Source organism: Triturus cristatus, chromosome 5_2, assembly GCF_964204655.1.
Source record: "Triturus cristatus chromosome 5_2, aTriCri1.1, whole genome shotgun sequence".
NCBI lineage: Eukaryota > Metazoa > Chordata > Amphibia > Caudata > Salamandridae > Triturus > Triturus cristatus.
This window is the reverse complement of record NC_140588.1, coordinates 1,040,495,972-1,040,519,291: the sequence shown is the minus strand read 5'-3', so window position 1 is coordinate 1,040,519,291 and position 23,320 is coordinate 1,040,495,972. Positions and strand designations below refer to the sequence as shown.

Sequence of the window (23,320 nt, the reverse complement as noted above, 5' to 3'; positions counted from 1 at the left end):
TTGACAAATCTTCGCGAAATTTTCAAAACTTATGGCCCGCTCCGGTCAGCTCCTATCCTGAAAGTTTCGGGGTGATTTGCCAAGTGGGGGCTGAGAAAAAATGGGGTCCCAAAACATGTTTTCTCCATTTCACTTCCCATAGGAAACTTTAGACACGACTACAGCCCGAACTCTAGAACGGAATTTACCAAATTTGGTAAAAAGGCAGCCCTTGGTTCAGAAAGAGACCTTTTTTTTAAAAATGATGTAAATCCATTCAGTAGTTCCTGAGAAATTCAAAAAAAGGAGGTCAAAAAATCAATTTCCCATAGGAAACTTTAGACAAGGTTACAGCTGAAACTGTTGAACGGAATTACACCAAATTTGGCAAAATGTAGTGCTTGGTTCATAAAGCGACCTTTTTTTTAAATGGTGTAAATCCGTTCAGTAGTTTTCGAGATATTAAAGGATATAAATCTGGTAAAAAGGTAGCCCTTGGTTCAGAAAGAGACCTTTATTTTTTAAATGATGTAAATCCGTTCAGTAGTTCCTGAGAAGTTCAAAAAAAGGAGGTCAAAAAATCAATTTCCCATAGGAAACTTTAGACAAGGTTACAGCTGAAACTGTTGAACGGAATTACACCAAATTTGGCAAAAAGGTAGTGCTTGGTTCATAAAGCGACCTTTTTTTTAAATGGTGTAAATCCGTTCAGTAGTTTTCGAGATATTAAAGGATACAAATCCTTATATATCTGGGCGGGACCTAACTACACAAGCACAAGCTTGGCTCTAATTGGCTGCCAACACTTCAATCCAGGAAGTGTTGACAGCCATCTTGGTGCAATGCTTTTTAGGTCTCGCCTAGCGATGCAGCGCATGCGCTGCCCACTACACAAACACCATTGCACTGCCCTAAACCCTGAAACACCAACCCCACACGACCCCCTACACTGCCCGAAAACCACTGCACTGCCCTAAACCCTGAAACACCACCCCACACATGACCCCTACACTGCCCGAACACCACTGCCCTAAACCCTGAAAAATCACCCCCAGCAAGACCCCCTACACTGCCCGAACACCACTGCCCTAAACCCTGAAACACTACCCCCAGCAAGATCCCTGACACAAGTAAAACTGCACCCAGACTTTAAACTGTACAAGGACCAAAACATGATGCAAGGGCTACTTTTGTACATGTTAGTCTTGAAAGTATCAGTTCTTTAGCAGATATCTGAATTAATGTGTCAGTTATATCTGGGGCTCTCATTCCATGTGCATGTAACTTTGTCAGTAAATCAGAGATTCTCTTCATAACCTCTAAGGTTATCTAATTGTGTCTGTAATGGACCTAGATGTGTTAGTGATTATTAGGTTGTTTAGGTGTGTGTGCAACTGTCTTCATTAGCACTACATAGATATCACTTTTGCCTGTCTGCATCAGTGAATCTCTATAAGCTTCTGTCACTATGTCTGTTGGAGTTTTAGTGCCTGTCTGCTTTCCTACCATGCCAGAATAAACTCTGGTTAGCAAACTGGATGTTTAATAGGGCATATGAGTTTGAATGAGTCCATATAGCTCAGTCAATCTTCAGAGTACATCTGTTACCTTTAAACACATACCAGCCTGCCCTAAGGCGTAGGTACAGCCAACTTCAGTGCTGACTTATATGTGGTAGAAGATCAGTTTATGTATTGTGTACAACTTTAAAATATGAACATTGACCTATATAGCTCTATCATATTGAAGTCTGGATAGCATAGTGAATGTATAATTGGGAACATGGGTATGTAGGACTGCATATACCTTGGTGAATCTTCGCAGTACATGTGTTCTAGCCAAGTCCCAAGATGGCTGCCAACACATCCTGGTTGAAGTGTTGACAGCCAATCAAATTTTAGTAGGTTCGCGAACCCACTGCAAGGAGTCGCGTCACCAGTTGCTCTATTTTTAAAATATATATATCTCAATAACTATTGAACGGATTTACACCAATTCACAAAAAACACACTTTCTGGACCAACCTCTAGCTTTCTGCCAAATTTGGTTTCATTCTGTTCAGCAGTTCCAGCTGTAGTCGTGTTAAAAAATGAAAAATCCCTATAGACTTAATATTGGGAAAATGCATTTTGGGACCCCCCTTTTTTTCTTGGCCCCTCCTTGATGGCTCACCCCGAAACTTTGAACGCTGCAGCTGAACTTTTGTTTTGTGAAGAGTTTGTGGAGATTCCTCGAGTGCTCCAATGTTATTGGCAAGACAAAAAACACATTTCCTATAGAAACACTGGTTCTAACTAAAACTACCTATTGGGGACCAGTAGGATGGATAGATGGATGGATGGATGGATGGATGGATGGATGGATAGCAAATACAAGGAGATGATGGATGGTGAGCTGAAACTTTTCAGTCACTTAGCACCAGTCACTTTTAGATCTGGGTTGAATCCATTATCGTTCTCTAGCTCACTTTGCCACCCCTGTTCGTCATGGAAACAGTCCAGCCGGAACCGTCAAGCCAGGTCTTCCCTGGACCGGAAGCAAGCATCCTGGGACTGGTTTCGGGGTAACACCCCTCATTAACCAGGCTAGCTTGAACACAGTGGCAAAGTGAGCAAGGGACTCATATCTGGGCATACCCTGCCAACTTAGGGTGAACAAAGCAAATACAAAGAGATAATAGGCAGAGTGCTGAAACTTTTCAGACACTCACCCTCAGTCACTGTTAGATCTGGGTTTAATCCATCATGATTCTTTAGCTCACTTTGCCAGCCCAGTTCAGACCCCGCCATATGCAAATCAGACTTCACTCTGTTCGTCATGGGAACAGTCCAGCCTGAACTGGCAAGCCAGTTTTTCCCTGGACTGGCAGTAAAGCATCTTAGGACTGGTGTCAGGGTAACACCCCTCATCTGCCAGGCCTGCTTCAATCCAGTGGCAAAGTGAGCAAGGGACCCATGTCTGGGCATACCCGGCCAATTTAGGGTGAACAAAGCAAACACAAGAAGACGATGGAAGGAACGCTGAAACTTTTCAAAACCCCCAGCAAGAGTGGTGAACGGAAACTCATCATCCTATCCACTTCATCACCAAAAGCAAGAGCCCAGGTGCATGTGCACAAAATGTTTCTAACGACTCGTGCTTGTACCCATAGCTACCTACTAACTGGAAATGTGAATCTTTACTTAATTACAGGCCTTAATATCTCCGTCTTTGTTAAAGATAAGCAGAAATATGAGTGGAACAGCATTTCCTTGACATGATATTGTACTCCCACACCTGCTTTGTGTGCCTGAGTTTTTTTGGTACACAGAGGTGGTATGACAGTAAAGAAGAAATGTGCCTTTTGTAATGGCGTTTTGTAAGATAAGACATTGTCTATGTGGGACCATATGTTTGAAAATGTGAACAATAGTGTCAAAGTAAGAAACACGTATGTTTTGTGAACATCCGTTGTCAAGAACTACATTTACACAACACTGTGATGCTATATAAAGGCAGCACAGATCTACATCAGGCAGAGGCACCATATGAAACATAGATATCACATATGAAACTGATACACAGACATTGCACACAGAACTCACATACTGATATCACAAAGAGGCATCACACAGAAACATCAAGTACAGGTGACACACAGACATCCAGCACCCTTTCTTCCCATTCACTGCTCCATCACTTTGAAACCATGAATGCTGTCTTGGGGTGTCTTCTGGCTGCTGCCCTCCTTGTTGGCACAGGTAAGACTTTCAATAAATGACACATTATGGATTTAAACCTGTGTGTGGCGTTAAATACCTGGTCACCTGTAGATCTTCTTGTTTGAGACTGTGCATGGCTGGTTACATCTGAATCTACCTGTGTAGAGTAAACTGTGTACACCTAGGCATCTTTAAATCTACCTGTGTGAGGCTGTTCGTGCTTGCTCATCTTTCAGTCTACCTGTGTGGGGCTTTACGTGTCTGATCACCTTTGGGTATTGCTGAACGGGGCTGTGTATGACTGATTACTTCTGAATGTGCCTGGAAAGCTGTGAATAACTAGTCATTTCTAAATCTACCTGTGAGAGGCTGTTCATCACAGGCCATATTTTGCTATTTCTATGTTAGGCTGTATATGCCTGGTCACCTTTGGATCTACATGTATGGGGCAGGGAATGCCTAGTCAGCTTTGGATCTGCATGAATGGTGCTGTGCATGCATGATCATCTTTGGATCTACCTGTATGGGGCTGTGTATGAGTTGTCATCTTTAGATCTACCTATGTGAGCTATATATGCCTGATCATCTTTAGATGTACCTGTGTGGGGCTGTGCATGGCTGGTCATCTTTAGATCTACATATGGGGGCTGTACATGCACGATCACTTGTAGATCTAACTGCACAGGGGGTTGTGCATGACTAGTCACATTTAGATGCACTTGTGTGGGGCTGTGTATGATTGGTCGTCTTTAGATCTACCTGTATGGGCTGTACATACATTGTCATTTGCAGATCTAACTGTGAGGGGGGCTGTGCATGACTGGTTATCTTTGAATATTCCTGTGTGGGTCTGTGTATGACTGGGCATCTTTAGATCTACCTGAATGGACTGTGCAGACATGGTCATTTGCATAGCTAACTGTTGGGGGGATGCACATGACTGATCAAGTACTTGTGTGGGGTTGCACTTGCCTGATCATCTTTAGATCCACCTGAGTGAGGCTGTGAATGACTGTTCACCAGTAGATGCACATGTGTGGGTTGTGCATGACTGGTCACATTTAGATATAGTGTATGAGGGCAGGGTCTGTGCATGACTTGTCAACTTTAGCTCTGTTAGTGAGTTTTGAGTAGAACCCATCACTATGAGGTCGCTCAGCCTGTGATGTAAACAGCTCTTTTCCTCTTTACTCAAGTGTGAAGGAGGCTTAAAAAAATAAAGGGAAGGAGGAATTTAATATTTAGAGTAATTAAAGGTCTGTCAGAGGGTGAAACCAGAAAGGATGCATCACACAAATATTGGGATGTGACTAGTGGGCATCAGGCTTCCACACTAAATATTGAATTTGCTTGTGTGGTAGAGAAGTAACAAGCCATGTGTGGCGATGAAGACCAAGGTGAGGAGTTTAAGCAGGGTCCTCTTCTGCTCTGATATTCATCCTTCTTGGAAAAGAGTGGGTCTGTGCATGTGCAGCACTGTCATGTCAGGATTGAAAAGAACATTACTCATGTAAAGTAAGGATCAAGGAGTTGATAGGGCTTTGGCAGAGCCAGAGTGGGGAGTCTAGACTGGTGTGCCCTATGGTCAGGAGTTCGAAGGAGTTTTTCTTCTGCCATTTTTGGAAGTAGATGGGGCTCATTAGTGTTGAAGCATACACTTGGCTTAGGATAAGGGGACACAAGAGCAGGGACAAAGATAGAATGTGTGGTGCTGTGGTGAGGCCTTTATGGATCAGGGCGAGGCAATGCCAGTTGAAGACATTGAGATACTTCTTAGAGATTAGGTGGAGCAGAACACCAAGGGCTAGTTCAACCCCTGCTGGTCCAGTGCTTTACAGGAAAGAAAGGCTGTGGTAAAATTGGGCAATTGTTACAGGAAGTGCCAACCTAACAACACTCTTCCAGCTTAACATCATATCAATTGAGGTGAAAGGTTTGAAATGTGTACCTTATAAAACAAGTGTTTGACCATACGCAACAGTGATTTAAGACTCAATTAGCAGTTGTAAATCATTGAAACATTAATGACCCATACCCACTCCCAAAACAGAAGGGGATCCCCGCACCCCACTTTGTGAATGTTAAAAAAAAGTTTGTCTGGGACCATTGACACCACTACAAACTCCTGAATAAAAAAATTAAAAAACGTATCTTTTTAAACGCAACCTGGAGTCCTTTAAGGAAAACAGGCTATATTTTATAAAAAGTACTTTATTGAAATGCAGTCACAGACATGGGGGACATAGTGAGTTGTAATTTGGACCAAACCCATTAATAATAATGAAGTAGGTTAGATTCTGACCCATTATGATTCACTAATTGTTTTTTATTCTTTTCATAATTAAGAGTTTATTTTTAGAAAATCTATCAATTAAATACTCATGCACATTCTTACATTTATTTTTATTAATAAACAAACATGTACATTATCACTTTAGTAGAAGGGATGACTGTAGATTATGAATGAATCAGGGGGTTCAAAAGTTAGCAATAGAAACTCGTCTTCCAGTGGACAGTGTAGCCACATTGAGGCCTCACATCCTTGATTATCCTTGATTATCGCACTGGAGGGGGCCTCGGTAGCTGAGGCTGAAGTTAATACCCACACTCTCGCCCCACCAAGTCGTTCCTTGTCTTGCACTCAGAAATACCCAACCAAATCTCCCTGCGCTGGCACTATTTTGGCAGCCTAGCATCAATGTAAGCACCCTTGCACCATGGTGAAAGGTTGCCTCCATTGCATGCACAAAAGCAATCCTAAGAGGCATTTTCAGAATGCAGCACACATAGAAAGAGGATAAACCGAGGAGAAATAAGCAGATTTCACCTCATTGTGCCTCACTTCGGAAAGCGTTTGGATTTAGCACTTCCACAGGTTTACATCATTATGTAAATCTGAGACAGCATCAAATTCCATGGGTGTTGCATGGAAAAACCCATTGCACCACCCATGATATGCCTGTCAGGTGCAGAGTAAGGCGACGCGGCGATTTGCGCTGCGCCGCCTTATTCATGAATTATGAGGCCACTCAAAGCCATGGAGTGTGATTTTTTTTGGCTTCAGAAATCGAAATGAGAGCCCTGCGTGAAGCATGTACTACTTTAAGTGGTGCAAAAACTATGTGGGGCTCTAATAAATAAGCCCCTGAGTATCTTGTCCCACTTAATTAATGGAGGCCCATAGGAATGAATGAGAAGGCATTTTCAATTTGCGATTACCAAATTGGTAATCACAAATTGCAAATGTAATTCCAAGGGTGATAGGGGGCCAAAAGGCCACACTAATGCACCCCCACAATTGTCATGTGTGTACATGTGGCACACACACATGCACTAAGGTCATGTGTATGCTCCACATGGCACTTGGAAAAAATGCAAGTTAGTGGTAATTTACGATTCTTGAATGCAAAGTCGCATTTTGAGAATGTGTCTTGCATTGCATTTAGGGAATCGCAAATTGTGATTCCCTACCTGCATTCACAAAATTGGTAATTACAAAAATTGCAGTTACCTATTATGCGAATGCCTTTTGGGATGATATATCCCAAAAGGCTTTTTACCATTCACAAACGGGCCGATTTCGCGAATACCGGTACAAGCCTAGATACATCTGACCTTCAGAGCCTGCATTCATCAAGGAGGAAAAGCTACCCTTATCCTCCTTGACTTATCACCTGCTTTCAACACAGTAAATCCCAAAGTACTCCTAAATCACCTAAAGAGCATAGGAATAAAGGACACCCCGCTGGCTACACTCAGAGCATTCCTTACAGGCAGAGAACAAGCAGTACTTCTTAACTGATTCATTTCCACCCCCTGCTCCCTGCCTTGTGGTGTCCCACAGGGACCATCGCTCAGCCCGACTCTTATTAACAATTAAGTTACAATCCTTGCTAGTCTGATGAGATCCTTTGGCTTCTCCTTGGTTTCATATGCCAATGACACAATTCGTTGTATCAATCTCCAGTGACCTTTATAAAACAGTTGTTAGATTTAATGATGATAATGATAATGACATTTATAGGGCGCATGGATTACCCGGAGGTGTCCTGGCGCTATCTAGATCTACTGAGGCTGCGGACGGAGAAACAAAAACTTGTAGGGACCGGATTAATGGCTGCATGGAGGAATAGAGAGGTGGATGAAGCAAAACAGCCTGAAATTAAATGTTGGAAGTTTGGTGATGGGTTTGCCGACCGCTTCCGTTTTCTGCCATCTTCAGAGGTAAAACAGGTGGAGCCAGTTGAGCCATCTATCCTTCTCTTTGTGGTCTCTTCTCACTGATGCTGTGACTTTAAAAGACTAAACAAGTGGTTAGAAGAGCGGAAGGGACACACCACGGCCCCTATTTTAGTTAGACGAATCAATGAGAAGCTGTTTTACCATCCATGAGAGCCTCGTATAGACTCTTATCTTAATTGTTTTTAAATTGTTCCAACCAAGATTTGCTGGGCTACACAAGTCGGTGTCCCGCTTATCATCACAAGAGCACATGCTACCATTTAACCTCATCTATGTCTCCATTTGTCTCCCAGAGTGTGACAACAGGGGGTCTCTCTCATTAACTCGCCATTTTAATCATTGCATTTGATGAAACTCGGTGAGTTGTTTTTTCGCTGCACAGCATGTTTGTGCCCAACGATGGCACATTAAACTTCGCTCCAACAAAGTATGATTCTCTGTGTAAGTCTACAGATAAAATATCCCATTACTATATGGCACGTTCAAATTTTTGGACATATTGATATTCATGATAAACCGTTTGGTTTATGGTATATAGCTAAGTGGTATTTAGAAAATGTCGCGTGTGGAATCCTATGAGAGGGAACCATGAATGTCTGAACAAAATCACACGAGCTACCTCAGCATGACTAATCCTACACCTATGTGTCTGTGCTTTCCCCTACAGATAAACAAATGTATGTTGCTTGGGGATACCCTCCTCTTGGAAATTACAGATTCCAAATATAACCTACTGTGGTACAGAGGGTAAATATAATACTTGGGAACTGATTGGTCCTGAAAAATGCCGGTGTGATCCAACAGTGTGGGCACTTTTAGCACGGCTGAAACATGTCGACACTTAAACAGTAAGGAGGGGTGAAGGGACTCTTTAATTTCTCCTTTCACCACCATCCTTCATGTTTTCAGACCTAAACGGTGGGCCCAGGAATAAATTGTTGCACAGAGACTCCACCAAGCTAGTTTTATACCTTTGCTGCACTTTTCTTTCGGTGATTACAATGCATATTGAGATATAATTTCTTTTTTATGTGTGTATTGTCTTCCCCTTCCTTTTGCTCCACCCCAGGCATTGGTCTGCACAGGGGTGTAGTGTAAGTAAGCCCAATGATGAAGCATGTCACTATTTTGTGAGTGAGGGCAGCATTTTCACAGAGCATGTGCCACCTTTTATTCACTTCTCGCTCCTCTTTGTGTGTTATATTTATTTTTATTTCTCAGAATCAAAGCAGGGGTTGATTTCTAAGAAATTCTAAACTGCCAGCTGTGATGCCCAAGAGGGTACCCCCTGCAAGGTTGGCCCACTGATGATTATTTGTAAGTGGACCCAATGTGCCTCATACTGGAGAACCTGGACAGGGAAAATCAGCATAGGGAGGCCATCTCTAATATGGCATCCTGTCCAACTCTGTGACTCCTGAGAATTATGTTGGATGGGCCAATGGGTGACGGTTTTGAGGTCAGATCCACCTGCGCCAGCGGAACCTTGAGTTTGATGCACTTGGACCCTTAACAGTTCATAGAGGGTGCCTCGCTCCCCATGTCTCAAATTAAATCAATTATATAAAAACATCTAAAACACTACAGTGCATTTGGGCCATGTTCTTTCTATGCAAAACTTTATAAAGTAAAGTATAACAAACAAATGATAAATAAAGAAATTAATAAAAATGACAGCTGCTTTCATTTGTGATGTACAGTACCCCAATAATATTTTCTTTTCGTTCCATTCCTTCTATTGTTCTTGAGTCCTCGAACCTCCCACATCAATACAAGAAGTCCAGCTAGTACCGGGACAGCTTCCATTTCAAAAGATAGAGTACATTTTAAACGACACTGTTCAAACTACATTGCAAACCTTTGTTAAAATACTAGCATTTATCAAAATGAAAGTTTTCAGACTTCTGTTTTTCAAATCTAACATTTCAAACTTTATCTGTGTGAACAGGTTTCATACTATTGATTGGCTTTCAAAATTCCATTCCTTGTGGGTCATACTCAGTCCTACCCAATTAGTATTTGTTAGAGAGCTTGCAAATTGCAACTCACAGCACAGGGAAGTGGTCTGTAAGGGTCATCAGACCAACCTGCCTGTGACTGCTATTAAATAAAAAAAACTATGTTTGTAAAAAAAGCCTAATTTACTTAACATAGGTTTCCACCCTAACTTGGGAGGTGGCAACTTTTCAGTGGCTTGCATCGGTGATTCCGGCTGAAAGCTACAGCTGCAGTTCATACCGAAAGGAAACTTGGAAGGAACGGTGGCAATATGTCCCTTCAAAACTGCGATTCAGTAACCAGGCACAAACCCATCATGGAATTGCGAATAATATTCTTTTCAGAACAAACATTTCTAACTATGTGAAACTTTAATGAACGCAGTCTCAGAGAAGGCCCCCAGGAGAAGCATCACAGCTTGTCAGAGAGCAGGGGTGGCGAGACAAGCTGCACCAGGCTCTTATATTTATATCAAATAACATTCATACAAGTTCGGATGACCCACAGCAGAAGCACCACAGAGAGCACCATACGTCTCCCATATGTTAATAGCCCATACAATTCATACAGGCTCAAAGAGGACCACAGCAGAAGCACCACAGAGAGGATCATGCATCTCTTACATGTTAATATCACATACAATTGATACAGGCTGAGGAAGGGCCCACAGCAGAAACACCACAGAGGGCACCATACATCTCCCATATGTTAATAGCCCATACAATTTATACAGGCTGAAGGAGGACACACAGCAGAAGCACCACAGAGAGCACCATACATCTCCCATATGTTAATAGCCCATACAATTCATACAGGCTGAAGGAGGACGCACAGCAGAAGCACCACAGAGAGCACCATACATCTCCTGTATGTTAATATCACATACAGTTCATACAGGCTGAAGGAGGACACACAGCAGAAGCACCAGAGAGAGCACCATACATCTCCTGTATGTTAATATCACATACAGTTCATACAGGCTGAAGGAGGACACACAGCAGAAGCACCACAGAGAGCACCATACATAAGCACCACAGAGAGCAAAATGTGTCTCTTATATGTTACTATCATATACAATTTATATAGGCTGAGGGAGGACGCACAGCAAAAACCACAGAAAGCACAATGTGTCTCTACCATGTTAATATCATGTACAATCGATACAGGCTGAGGGAGACACACAGCCGAAGTACCACAGAAAGCACCATGCATCTCTTATATGTTAATATCATGTACAATTCATACAGGCTGACGGAGGGCCCACAGCAGAAGCACCACAGAAAGCACCATGCGTGTCTTACATGTTACTATCACATGCAATTCATACAGGCTGAGGTAGGACCCACAGCAGAAATAACAGCCTGTGAAAGGCTCAGAGGGAACATACAGATACTTTCTTGTCCTTAGAGTGAGAGGAACTGATGAATGAATGGTATCTAACTCTTACCAGTTGTTTGTCCTTCCTCAGGTCATGCCTTGGAATGTTACTCATGTTCTGGGACAGCGACCAACGCAAACTGCATGACGTCCTACACGTGCCCCACTGGATCAGATACTTACTGCAAGAGCGTCTACGCATCTGGCTCAGGTAAGGGAGACTGACCACTCCAGTGCAAACGCTGATCTTAGATGAAGCATTCCACCCCACTCAGGTATTTCCCACAAAACTCAGCCTTGCATCTGTGTACAGATTCCAGTGAATCCGTAAATACTCAATGTGGTGCTACTGCAAAAAGTAATATTGTATGCAAAGGCGTATCTTTTTAAATAATGTGAGTGGGGGTGTAAGTCAGACAATTTCAAACAGGCAACATTTGGTACCCAACTGAAAGGGAAAGAGCACATGCACTGGGCCTGGACAGCACAGCCACAGTGTGCAGAGCCTAAATCCTAGCAATAAAATAAGGTCCAACAAGGACGAAACATCTTGAGTGTCGTGGTCACTCACCTGAAAGACAATATGTCTGCAGGGGCTATGAATGCTCCCCTGACTTCCAGCTACACCTCTTTACACTATTGGGTGGTACAGGAGTCTCGGGAGGTATCTTCAAAGGGAAAGGGGATTGGAAGAGAGAGACATTGCTACACCTTGCCACCTGGTCCAGCCGGGCACCCACTTCTCCAGGGATGCAATGGGGCAACGGTCCGTCAGTCTGGATTCTATGGAAGTTAATACAAAACACACTGTTAGTTTGCACTCACTTTCAGGGGCTGAATACAACACTATGCAACACTAGAATGACTGTGCTCTTTGTTGTCATGTAATCAGACTTCAGCAAATGCGTAGAAAATGAGTAATCAGCTACAGGCTAAAACAAACCAATGCAGGGGCATATTATCAAGCACGGCGTTAAAATATCGCCACTTTAGCGGCAGAAAACTGCCGCTAATGAGGCGATAATGTGCTTGGTAATATGCCGCAGAGAATTCCAATAGAAGTCCATGTTCACACCAGAACATGGGCTTCTATGGGAATTCTCAAAGGCATATTTTCAAGCCCATTATCGCCGCTTTAGCAGCAGTTTTCTGCCGCTAAAGTGGCGATAATTTTAACGCCGTGTTTTGATATTATTTCCCGCAGTTTCTCATAGGTTCTTGTCTAACATTATGTAGCAAGTATGGAGATTAGCCAAAAACTTTACAAGTTAACACAATACGAAAAACCCGCTTTAACATAGAAATATTGATCTAGGCTTGTTGTCAGGTGATGAAACAGCTCAGTGGGTTGCTGTACTATCAGCAGCAGTAACATGGGAAACCTGAAGGTTTGATGCACACTTTACCCTCCCATATTGAATGGAAGCAGGGCATAGAGTTACATGATAAAAGATTGTTGGAAGGTTGAGTATTATGTGGTGGTGCTAGTAAGGCCTCACCATGTAATACTTTCACAAACCCCAAACAACGGTCCTTGGATTCACAATAATAAACCCTTAGCTCTGTCCTGGTAGCGTGGGAAAGAGCAGTCAGGATTTACTCGAGAAACATTTGTTAAGTATTTCAGAGTACCAACATGGGCAATACGTAAGCGACTCGAAAGAAAACTGACACCAGTTTATAAAAGTAAAGCAGATTTATTTCCTAATTTAGACACCAAAACAAAACAAACTTCATTAGATACACATTACGAGAGTAATGATTTTTAGAAGCAACATAAAATCAGTGCAATTATAATACAGTGAAATGTTACTATTGCGGTCACTGGTAAAAAGCACTACTGACAATTAGTGGTTCTGGTTTGCGTTTTGGACTGGGTAGAGGCAACTGGAATCCGGACGGAGGTGCAGTACAGACTTTGTGAGCGGCTGGGCACAATGGAGCAATGTTTAAACCTGCACTTGCTGATAACCAAGTATACCATTGCTAAGCAGGGCTTCATGTACCCGGCCTTCATGGACCTGTCCAGTACCTTCGACGGTGTGCTGAGGTCAAGTTTTTGGAGATGCCGACTGACCTGGGGGTCGATGGCAATCTGGTCCTGATCTTGGGAGCCTTCCATTAGAATCTCTCTGCAACAGTGAGGTATGGTCCTTTAGGTGAGAGGGCAGAGGAATTAAAAATTGGATATGGGGTACCTAAGGGGTGGATTTTGGCACCGCTGCTCTTCCTATTATATAATAATGACCTGGGTTCTGTCTTGTCCGTCAGAGTTACAGATGCCCCCTCTATAGCTGGAAAAAGGCCTCTGTGTTTTTTATATGCGGATGACACATTTTTGCTGGCCAGAACGCACAACAGTTTAAACACATAAATTGATTAATTAATTTTATTTATAGGATCTCTGAGTCTGGCAACAAACTGCTCTAAAACATTCATGATGACGTGTAACCTAGGGGCAAACCAAGATGAGGGGCATCAAGTTACAAGGACAACCTGTGACCCTCACCCCTGAATCCGCCTATTTGGGAGTATTGTTTGATCCGAATGGGAAATGGGGATCTTGCATTTTCACTGAAAGGTGAAACTTTACTGGTTCTATTGAGTTTGCTTTTAGTTTCGCTTGACGCATTGATCCCTTTTGGAGATCTATAAGAGAAAGTGTCTCCCTATTTTAACATATGGTGTTGGCTGTGGGCCTACGCCCCTTCAAGGTGTGCAAAACAGAGTATTAAGGAGACTTCTGGGGGTCCAACCTACTTGCTTCACCTATAACCTTTCTATCAGCCTGAAAGGATGGCAAAGCAAGACATGGTCTTGTTTAAACAAAATACACTAATTATTAGCGAACTCAATGAGTCCTCCAAACCTACGGTTAGAGGGCATGCTACTCTGCATGCGATTCTGGGAATGGTACCATTTCTAGCTGGTTTGACTCCTCATGGGAGAGAATGCTACTCACACAATTCTGTTTTGGTTTTGTGGGATGGCTTTTGAGTTTCTCAGTGGGGCAGTATGAGGTGGCTAGCATCGCGATATGCCCTTGTGATGAACTGTACATATAGCCAGCCTAAACCTCTGTACATTGAGACTATCTTCAGACGCTACTCTGCCAATGCTCTCCCGGCTGCTGTGTTTTATTGAACCACCATGTACCGGTTTTGCCAAAAAGCCTCTTGTATTTATTTTCATGTTTTTCAAGGCAAATTCATATCCATGCAACAGACTACATTTTCAAATCATTTGATGATATCATCTTGGGTGTGTGGACTACATGCAGAATTGTTTGAAAATCCAGTACTGCATTTATAAAAATGATTCCTCAATATCAGAAATCAAAATATTGTTGATTTCTGTCAATGTATTAATATTGATTTGCAAATTAGGAAAGCAAAGCAAAGTGACCAAACCTCACCTGGTGTGATTTGTGGGATTTGGTTTAGATGTAGATGACACTACTATAGAAGGGCTCTCAGAAGTTTCCAAAGTCCTCTTTCACAGATCTGTTTTGTAATTGGCAGATAAAGGGTTTGTGCAGCAGAGAGGTTGGCCACCTTTTCTTTTTGGACAAGGTAAATATGAAAACCCGTTGCACCTGACCTATAAAAACATGTCCTGGATGTCAGAACATAGGACAATCACATTCCTGATTAATATTCTATCACTGTCAGTGCTGTCTAAAAATGTTATCCAGCCAAAGATTTATAGCTCATATCCTGAACCTCTTTTCATTTGCCCTCAATGAGGTGAGTTAATTTGGGCCACTCCCTAGGATAGAATTTGTACAGGGCTAACAGGATGTGAAGTGTCAGTAGAAAGGTTTTGTATTATAGGGTGAACGGGGTTTCCCTTTAGATGTGAAATGTAGGTAATACGCTTAATACTGTGAATGAGAAGTGTTCAGCTGAACAATGGTCTGAGCTATTTCTACATTTGTTGAGAGCTAACTGAGGACCACAGTGAATTGAGATCGTATTTAGAGTGAGTACTATATTTAGAAGTGAGTGAGGACCACAGTGGTGTGTACTCACAGACTTTGAGTGGAAGCGCTCAGTCTAAGAAGAGTCTGAGCTGTATAGAGGTTTATTGAGAGACATTTGAGAGCCACAGCAATGTGACCTCTTACATGAGTAAGGAAATGCTCAGTTGAAGAAGGGTGTGAGCTGAGTATTTGTAAGAGGTGAGTGTGCACCACAGTGGTGTGTTCACAGAGCTTTGATGGTGAAATGCTCAGTCTAAGAAGAGTGTGAGCTGTGCGTATGTGTGTCAAGCGGTAGCTGAAGACTACGATGGTGTGCTCTTAGACAAGTGTGAGTTTCAACTGCATGGCATAGTGCAGAATTCAGGGAGAACATCCTTGCTGCTTACTTCTTTAGACATGGTCCTCATAAAAACATGCTCTTTTGCATCCCTATACGAAAAACTTCCTATTAAATGACACAAACCTTTCACAGTCTTGAGGAGATCCCAACACCATTATGAGTCAAAATGTGTTGCCTCATCGGAAAGACAATTATAGAAAATAATGACCATTGAATTCAGGGACATGAATTAGCACAAGGATTAAAGTGGGTCCTATTATGTTTCACCATAGCCTCCTGTAAACTCCCATCGCCCACCTCCCCCCACAAAAAAGGACCCATCATTTGTTTCTAAGGTTGGTCCTAACTAACTTTAATTTAATAGAACACAAGCATTTCTTTTTAACCATGTGGCAGATTCTTAAATGTTTGTATTATTTAAGATTGGCTTTGGTTCTCTCTGATGTGCACTTATGCATATCTATATCTGCGTCTGAGTACTTCTTCAAAGTGCATTTAAGTGTTTAAATGGGATTCTGTTCTTTAAATAGTATGACTAGGGTGGTGCATACTATGTATGTATTCACTTGAATGGTACAGCCCTCTTTTTAAGCCTTACAAGTGCCTCAGGGTTTACATAGGCCCCTAGGCAGAGTCAGAAGAGCTTGTGTCCAGCCCATGTGATGAGGTGCAGTTTCTTAGCACGTTTGATGTCACATCATTTCCCCATTCCCTCATTTCTGGTAGGCTAGCTAGGGCTAGGGCATCATGATGTGGTCTAGACCACTGTGTACTGCCCTATAAGACGGCATCTCAGATATTGTGTTTAGTTTGTGGCAACTCATTTCAAATATTGTGTTCAGTTCTTGATTTCTCATCTAGGGTAGTGTGTCCAATGCTGGAGGCCTTATTTGAAATATCTGTCTTATTCTGGATATTTCATCTACAGAAAGATAAAGAGACCTTTGGGGTATTGTAGAGACAAGGTTTTCACAATTGTGAATGGTTTGAATCACTTCCTGTATGGGAAAGGGTCAAATACTCAACTATGTATACCTTGGAATATGTAGACACAAGTAAATGCCAACACCTTATTGGTTAGAAGTCACAGTGACAGCCTGTTTGGCTTTCAGGTGACAGAACTCTTCCTGTGTTAGAGGCGTCTGTATAAGCTAGTGTCGGAGTCAGCTGATAAAAGACTCCTAGAGTTGGGGGGTCACAGTATCAGCTGGCTGGTGGCTCAGGTGATTGAAGACCCCTAGTCTCACAGGAAACACTTGCAGCTGCCTGGGGGGAGGGCAGGGGTCAGCTTATAGAAGGCATCCTGTGTTAGAGGCCACACTTTTAGATAGCTGGATAGGTCAGGTGGTAGAATGCCCCCAGGTTAAATGACAGAGGTCACAAAATGCTCCCACGGTTAGAGGCCTGAGCCTGGGTGGCCCGAGTCATTGGACACACTCCCGATTCGAGCACAGAGGTCACGGACTCAGAAGTGGGAGCCCAGGTAATAGAATACACTCAGGATTCCAGGCTTCGCAATTAGATCATTGTTCATGGCTCATGGTTAAAGCCTTTGGTATCAGCCAGCTGAGGACTGTGTGAAATCATATTTTTTAGATTGTACAGAGTGTTTTTGAGATTAGATGCAGCTACTCACAGAATTTTTATAAGAGAACGGGGACAGTAGTGTTAAAACATGACTGGTTTTGAAAATGGAAACACCCACCAGAGTAATGTAGAAACAAAGGTGACACTAGAGACCAAGCAGAATCAGTCTGATAACCAGAGATTAAGATATGGCACTGACTGTCTCCTATGGGTTCTCAGAGTCGTTCTGCTTCCTATGTTTCTCAATTAATTGACCCTACAATACTGAGACCAGGTGGGGTCTCTGAGAACATTTTGAATAATCCTTGTACTTCTTCACAGGAATTGCATCCATCACCAAGCCTTGTGAGTCAGCTTGTTCGCCAGGATCGGACTATTTTCTAGGTGTGACAACTACTACTAATGCTGCACCAGTGACCAGTGCAACGGAGCGAACAGTGTGAAGATCAGCTACACGCTGCTCTCCCTTGCAGCAGGCATCAGCGCCCTCGTGATCAGAGCTGTGCTTTGAGGTGAGGATTTACCTTTCACAACCTCAGATGGGCTACAAGCGGGGCACCTAAACCATGGGGTAACTGCTGAACCTCTGGGGGCTTTCATATATGTGGAGCCCTCCAGTAGTAGGCGGCTGGATATTTGTCAATATCCAAGAGGTGTACGCTGCTCCTTCTCCCATGTGGCAGCATCTTTATTCATGGATTATGTTTGTTCAATTCCATAGTGAAACACATGCCCCAGTTAGGAGCTGAGCATGTGGGGGCATGTGTCAATCCACATATGTATGAGTAAATTGCCACTGAACACAGCAATATTAGAGTCATCTTAAACAAGCATTGGCATAGCCAATAGGTCTCGCTTTTGGGACCTTATAAGTGTTTAGCCATGCAACAGTTGCATAACTAAATACTTATAAGGTCCCAAAAGCGAGACCTATTGGCTATGCCAATGCTTGTTTCTGTTTATTACTGCTCTGTAGTAATGGCGGCACACGGGTGCCACCATTACTACATATAAGTAATAAACTGGGAAAAAAAAACTGGCTCACGGAGAGCATCAAAGCGGCCGTGCGGCCGCGAAAGTGAAAGTGATCACGATCGCGATCAAACATCAAAGCGGCCGTGCAGCCCTGAAAGTGAGGCACGCGTGCCCGCGCACATGCACTGTAGCTCTAGGCTACAGTGGTAGCACTTTTTTGAGCCCTCACAAAAAGTCTTGCGAGACCAAAAAAGGGCCTGTTTCTCTGGGTTCTACTCAATTAATAAGGAAAGGCAACAACCTACTGTCTCAGTGATATGCTCAGCTCTCTTTCTCATGCAGATGTGTTGAAGAGACACTAATCTATGTCTGAGGCCATGCTCTACTGCCCCTACAAATCTTAGAAATCTCTACTGATTCTAGAAACCTCTCAAAGAAACACTGCCCTTCTACATCTGAGCTCGGCTGAACTCTGCTGATCCTAGAAACCTTCTAAAGAAACACTAAACTTATATATCTGAGCTCGGCTGAGCTCTACAGATCCTAGAAACCTTCTAAAGAAACACTAACCTTACACATTTGAGCTTGTTTGAGCTCTACTGATCCTTGAAACCTCTTAAAGAAACACTAACCTTATACATCAGAGCTCGCTGAGCTCTATGTATCCTGCAATCCTCTGAAAGATCCACCAATTCATCTCAGAACTCTGCTCTGCCATGAATGAATCACCCACCTATCACTGATCTCTGATGCTCCCTCCTACTCCTCCATGTCTCAAAGTGACCCATTCTATCTTTGAGCTCAGCTTAGCTCTCCTGCACTTTGAAACCTTTTATAGTGATACTTATCATGTATCTCTCGACTCTGCTCCGGTCTCCTGCTCTTACAAACCTTTTAAGGAGACTCTAAGTAATTTCAAAGAGCTGTTCTGCATCAGTCTATGTCTGAGTTTTGCTGAGCTCTCCTTCTCCTCCAACTCTCTTTAACTAACCCTCTATCTCTCAGTTCTACTCTGAACACTGACTCCTAGGCACTGGTTACTCTGCCAGTAACCTTCATACTCCTTTGAGAAAATTCTTAAGGTGACATTAATCCTTTAACTCCTAACTCTACTCAGCCCTCTTACACCTACAACCCTCTTAAAAAGACAATAACTGTCTACCTCAGGGCTCTGCTTAGCTCTCTTTATCATTGAAACCTCCTAAAGAGACAGTATTTCTCAGTTTTTAGGTTCTGCTCACCCCCTCCACTCCTACAAATCTCTTAAAGCGTCACTAATCCAATCCCCTCTTTTTCATATTGTTTGGTTCCCGTTCACATTTTTTTCAAACCTTGCCATTAGTCCTAACATTTACCTGTCAGTGCTAACAAGGAGCTCCTTTACCTCAACCTGAACTCCATGACTGAGAGTTGCCATTCATCTTTGCTTTGGGTACACAGTCGCTCGTGCATTCTTGATGTTTTTAGGTCTCGGCTAGCGTGGGCTGCGCACATGCGCAGTCTCGCTGGCGAGATTTAACGTTTGTAGGTATTTTCGGTAAAGGGCTTTAAGCCCTGCCCCTCTTTTCCATTGGCTGGCATCAATGGGGCCCAACACATGACCCCATAAAGATAAGAAACCTTTTCCTGCCTGTACTCTTACTGCATCCTAAATGTAGCTGGCTTCAAAAGTGCGAATGGGAGTTTGCACACGAATTAAAGGATGCGTGCAAAGTATCCAACATTCCATCAGGACTTGAAGAAATGGGGAAGTAATTCTAAGGACACATCTTCTTCCATCAAATAGTCACGTGGCTGACTGTATTTAGTCAACGGTGCACACCCTAAAATATTTATCACTCTTGCTCCTGGCCATATCCGTGATCACAATAGAAAGGACTGCGCAAATCACGGAGAGCCCCTTTGAACCCACGGCCACCTCTAGTCATGAGTCACAGGGAGCAGGAGTGTGTAATGGCGGCGTCATGTGACGCATTGTTCTCCTGCCTCTGCAGACCCTTATCCCAGGGGCTAAAGTTCCACGCACTTACCCAGCTCCTAAACTTCAGTCCCAGTTTATAACCGTCAATTGCAACAAGGAACAGCAGTCGCGAGGCCGGTCACCGGAAGCGTACTGTGGGCCTATCCGGGAAGAGAGTAAAAAGGTCTTTTGTACAGCAGCGTCCCAGCCCCAAAGATTGGCACCAGCTAAGGGAACCGTCGTTATGAAGAGGTACAGTATCATCCAGGGGCGTAACTATCATCAATAGTGTAACATGTGCAGTGGCACCGGGGCTCGGAGTGTGCGAGGCTCACTACACCCCCAATATAGTTGTGTTTTTTACTGCTGAAGCAAATAATGGGGCCCATTTCAATGTTGCTGCGCCACAGGTGTCCGTCGTCTAAGTCTGAAGATCTTTCAGGCATTTTAGGTCTCGCTAGAGTCAGCGCATGCGCTGCTCTTGCGAGGCATTTAGTAGCTGCTTCAACAAGCATTGAAAATACAAAAGGTCTCGCCTTTGATTAAGTTGAAGCTATTTGCTTTGCTAATGGTATAGCAAAGCAAATGGCTTTAACTTAAAAAAAGGTGAGACCTATTGCATTTTTAATGCTTGTTATTAAGTTCCGGTGCCGTTGGAAGAAACCCCTCCTACAGTAAAGCGCACACACCTTCTTTTCTTAATATTTGAAATATTTCAGGTGTGCCGCATATTTCATTTTTGACCGGGACTTCTACGTGCCAGTGGGCTCTGTGGTTTACTTTAGATTAGCTTCTAAATCTGAAGTAATCCAGAGACTGTAACCCACCACTTCTTCCTTGTGAGAGGACTTGTCGTAGGTAAAGCCACCCACTAGGATCCGCCACCCAACACATGCGAAAATTGAGAACTCAAGAGTTTTTCTGGAAGGTATATTATGTCCCCGTTGACTTGCGTTGGCCAGAGAGTTATGATTTTCGGATCTTGGGGAGTCCAAAGTACACATTGTCAAGGGGTGTTATCTGTGACCAGAATTGTGGTCGTAGAGATGGATGTTGCCCGTCAAGAAAAGTTAAAAGTAGCAGTCAACGTGTGCAATGATTAGGAGGAGGGTCAGAAGTCAAGTATCGGAGCTGAGAATTGTAGTGTCATCCCAGGGTCTGGTAATGAAATGAGGCTTGCCCGAACACTTTCCTCCCAGTTGCACTACCTGCCGCACAGAACAGCTCAGGCTTGCTTTTGGAGGTCTGAAGAATTCATACGCAACCCTACATCTTTTGCAGAAAAACCAAATGTGACAGTGAGGCACGTTTGACATAAAATGGGTGTGTTGAAAACTGGGGTTTCCTGCACACCCCGGACTCAGTTTGACAGACAAGAAACGTCATCGTCGGCTGCTCAGGGGGCACCTGCTTTAGTCTAATATCGACGTAACGATGCAGCATGTTCGGTATTTTCTTTTTCAGCACTTTAACTGCACTGGCGGTGAATAGTAAACCTAAGCACGAGAACAACAGTAGTTTTTCTGAATATATTTTAATGTAAAAGCATAATATAGATCATTTTAATGTCTGTAAATGGATAATCTTGTGCTAAAATGTTAACAACTTAATTTTGCTTCTGTAGGAACTGCGAGAACCGCAGTGTTTTTTTAACTTGTGGGTGAATGTCATGTACTTTTTCGGTTCTACATATGTATGCTAATTTTACACCTTATGAAGTGACGTTTGTCAGAAGAAATTGAAACGTATTTCACCCGCTTCAATTTAGCAACAATCCGCCTTCCTGAATGATACGTTTATAAATCATCACCTGCATTCTCATACCTAGGATATTCAACATAGGCCCTGCAGGATTGGGTCCATGCCACTTTTCCAGACTATCCACATACGATAAATGTATTGTGTTCTAGTTGCATGTCTCTGATAAGACATTGATGCGTGCTACTCGGTTGTGCTTGGTTGTGTGCGTGCGGATTTGCCGAGTGCCTTATGTCTGCAGTGTGTTGATGTCATGCACGATAAGAGTGGTGCTCTTATTACATTGCATGTTTCTGTGCTTGAGTGGAAGTTAGAGTGAGAATACATTAAAGCTTGCAAGTCCAGGAGGCTTAGTTATTATTTCTACTCCTAGATATTTTCGGGAAAGTAAAAAAAAAAAAATAGACCAAGGTGCCAATTACGATCCGGTAAAAACCGGGTACGAACCGTCGGTCGGAGCGTATTCTCCGTCCGACTCGTACTCGGTTGTAAAACATTACAAACATGGAATTACGATTCGCACGGAAACACCATTTCCGTACGAATCGTAAAAAACACCTACCGACGAAAATATGCATACGAATGTGATCCGGGAATGCTGCGACGTGACGTCGGGACGCTTCCAGGCAGCGTTTCACGACCCAGGAAGTACGATTCGAACCGACAGCAGTCCGGACGGCAATATTTATACGGCACCCAAAAAGTGCCGGAAATGCGAAGTACGGCGCGAAACGACCAGAGTAGGTGGCCCGGTAAGCGCCGTAACCGCCCCAGCCCCCGCATGTACGCGTCAAACCCCCCCGTGTAGCGCTGGGGGTACGCACTGTACATACACGGGTGGGGGTACGACTCGAACGTACTCGGGTGTACATACACGGGGGGGTTCGACACGTACAGTTCGACACGTACTCGGGTGTACATACACGGGGGGTTTCGACACGTACAGTTCAACACGTACTCGGGTGTACATACACGGGGGGGTTCGACGCGTACTTGGGTGTACATACACGGGGGGTTCGACGCGTACTCGGGTGTACATACACGGGGGGGGTTCGACACGTACTCGGGTGTACATACACGGGGGGGTTCGACACGTACATGCGGGGGCTGGGGGGGGGTACGGCGCGTACATGCGGGGGCTGGGGGGGGTACGGCGTGTACATGCGGGGGCTGGGGGGGGGTACGGCACGTACCGGGCACCTGTTTGGACGTCTCCATGGTTGTTATAGGAGTTCGGTGCGGACGGTCTTTTAACCATACGGTTGTACATTCGGACGCCCGGGACGGATCGTGATTCCCCGGTCGGACTTCGTTTTTCACGTTTGTACGGTAAATCGTCCGAGGACGTGTCGGACACATTTTCCGACCCGAGGACGTGTGGGAAATCATTCCCGATGCGGTTCGTATGGACTTTTTACCAT

The 23,320-nt window shown here is 43.6% G+C and overlaps 1 pseudogene; it reads left to right on the top strand.

The window, feature by feature from the left end:
• The first annotated feature begins 3,667 nt into the window (after positions 1-3,667).
• Positions 3,668-17,717, top strand: LOC146829635 (prostate stem cell antigen-like; annotated as a pseudogene).
• The last annotated feature ends 5,603 nt before the right edge of the window (positions 17,718-23,320 follow it).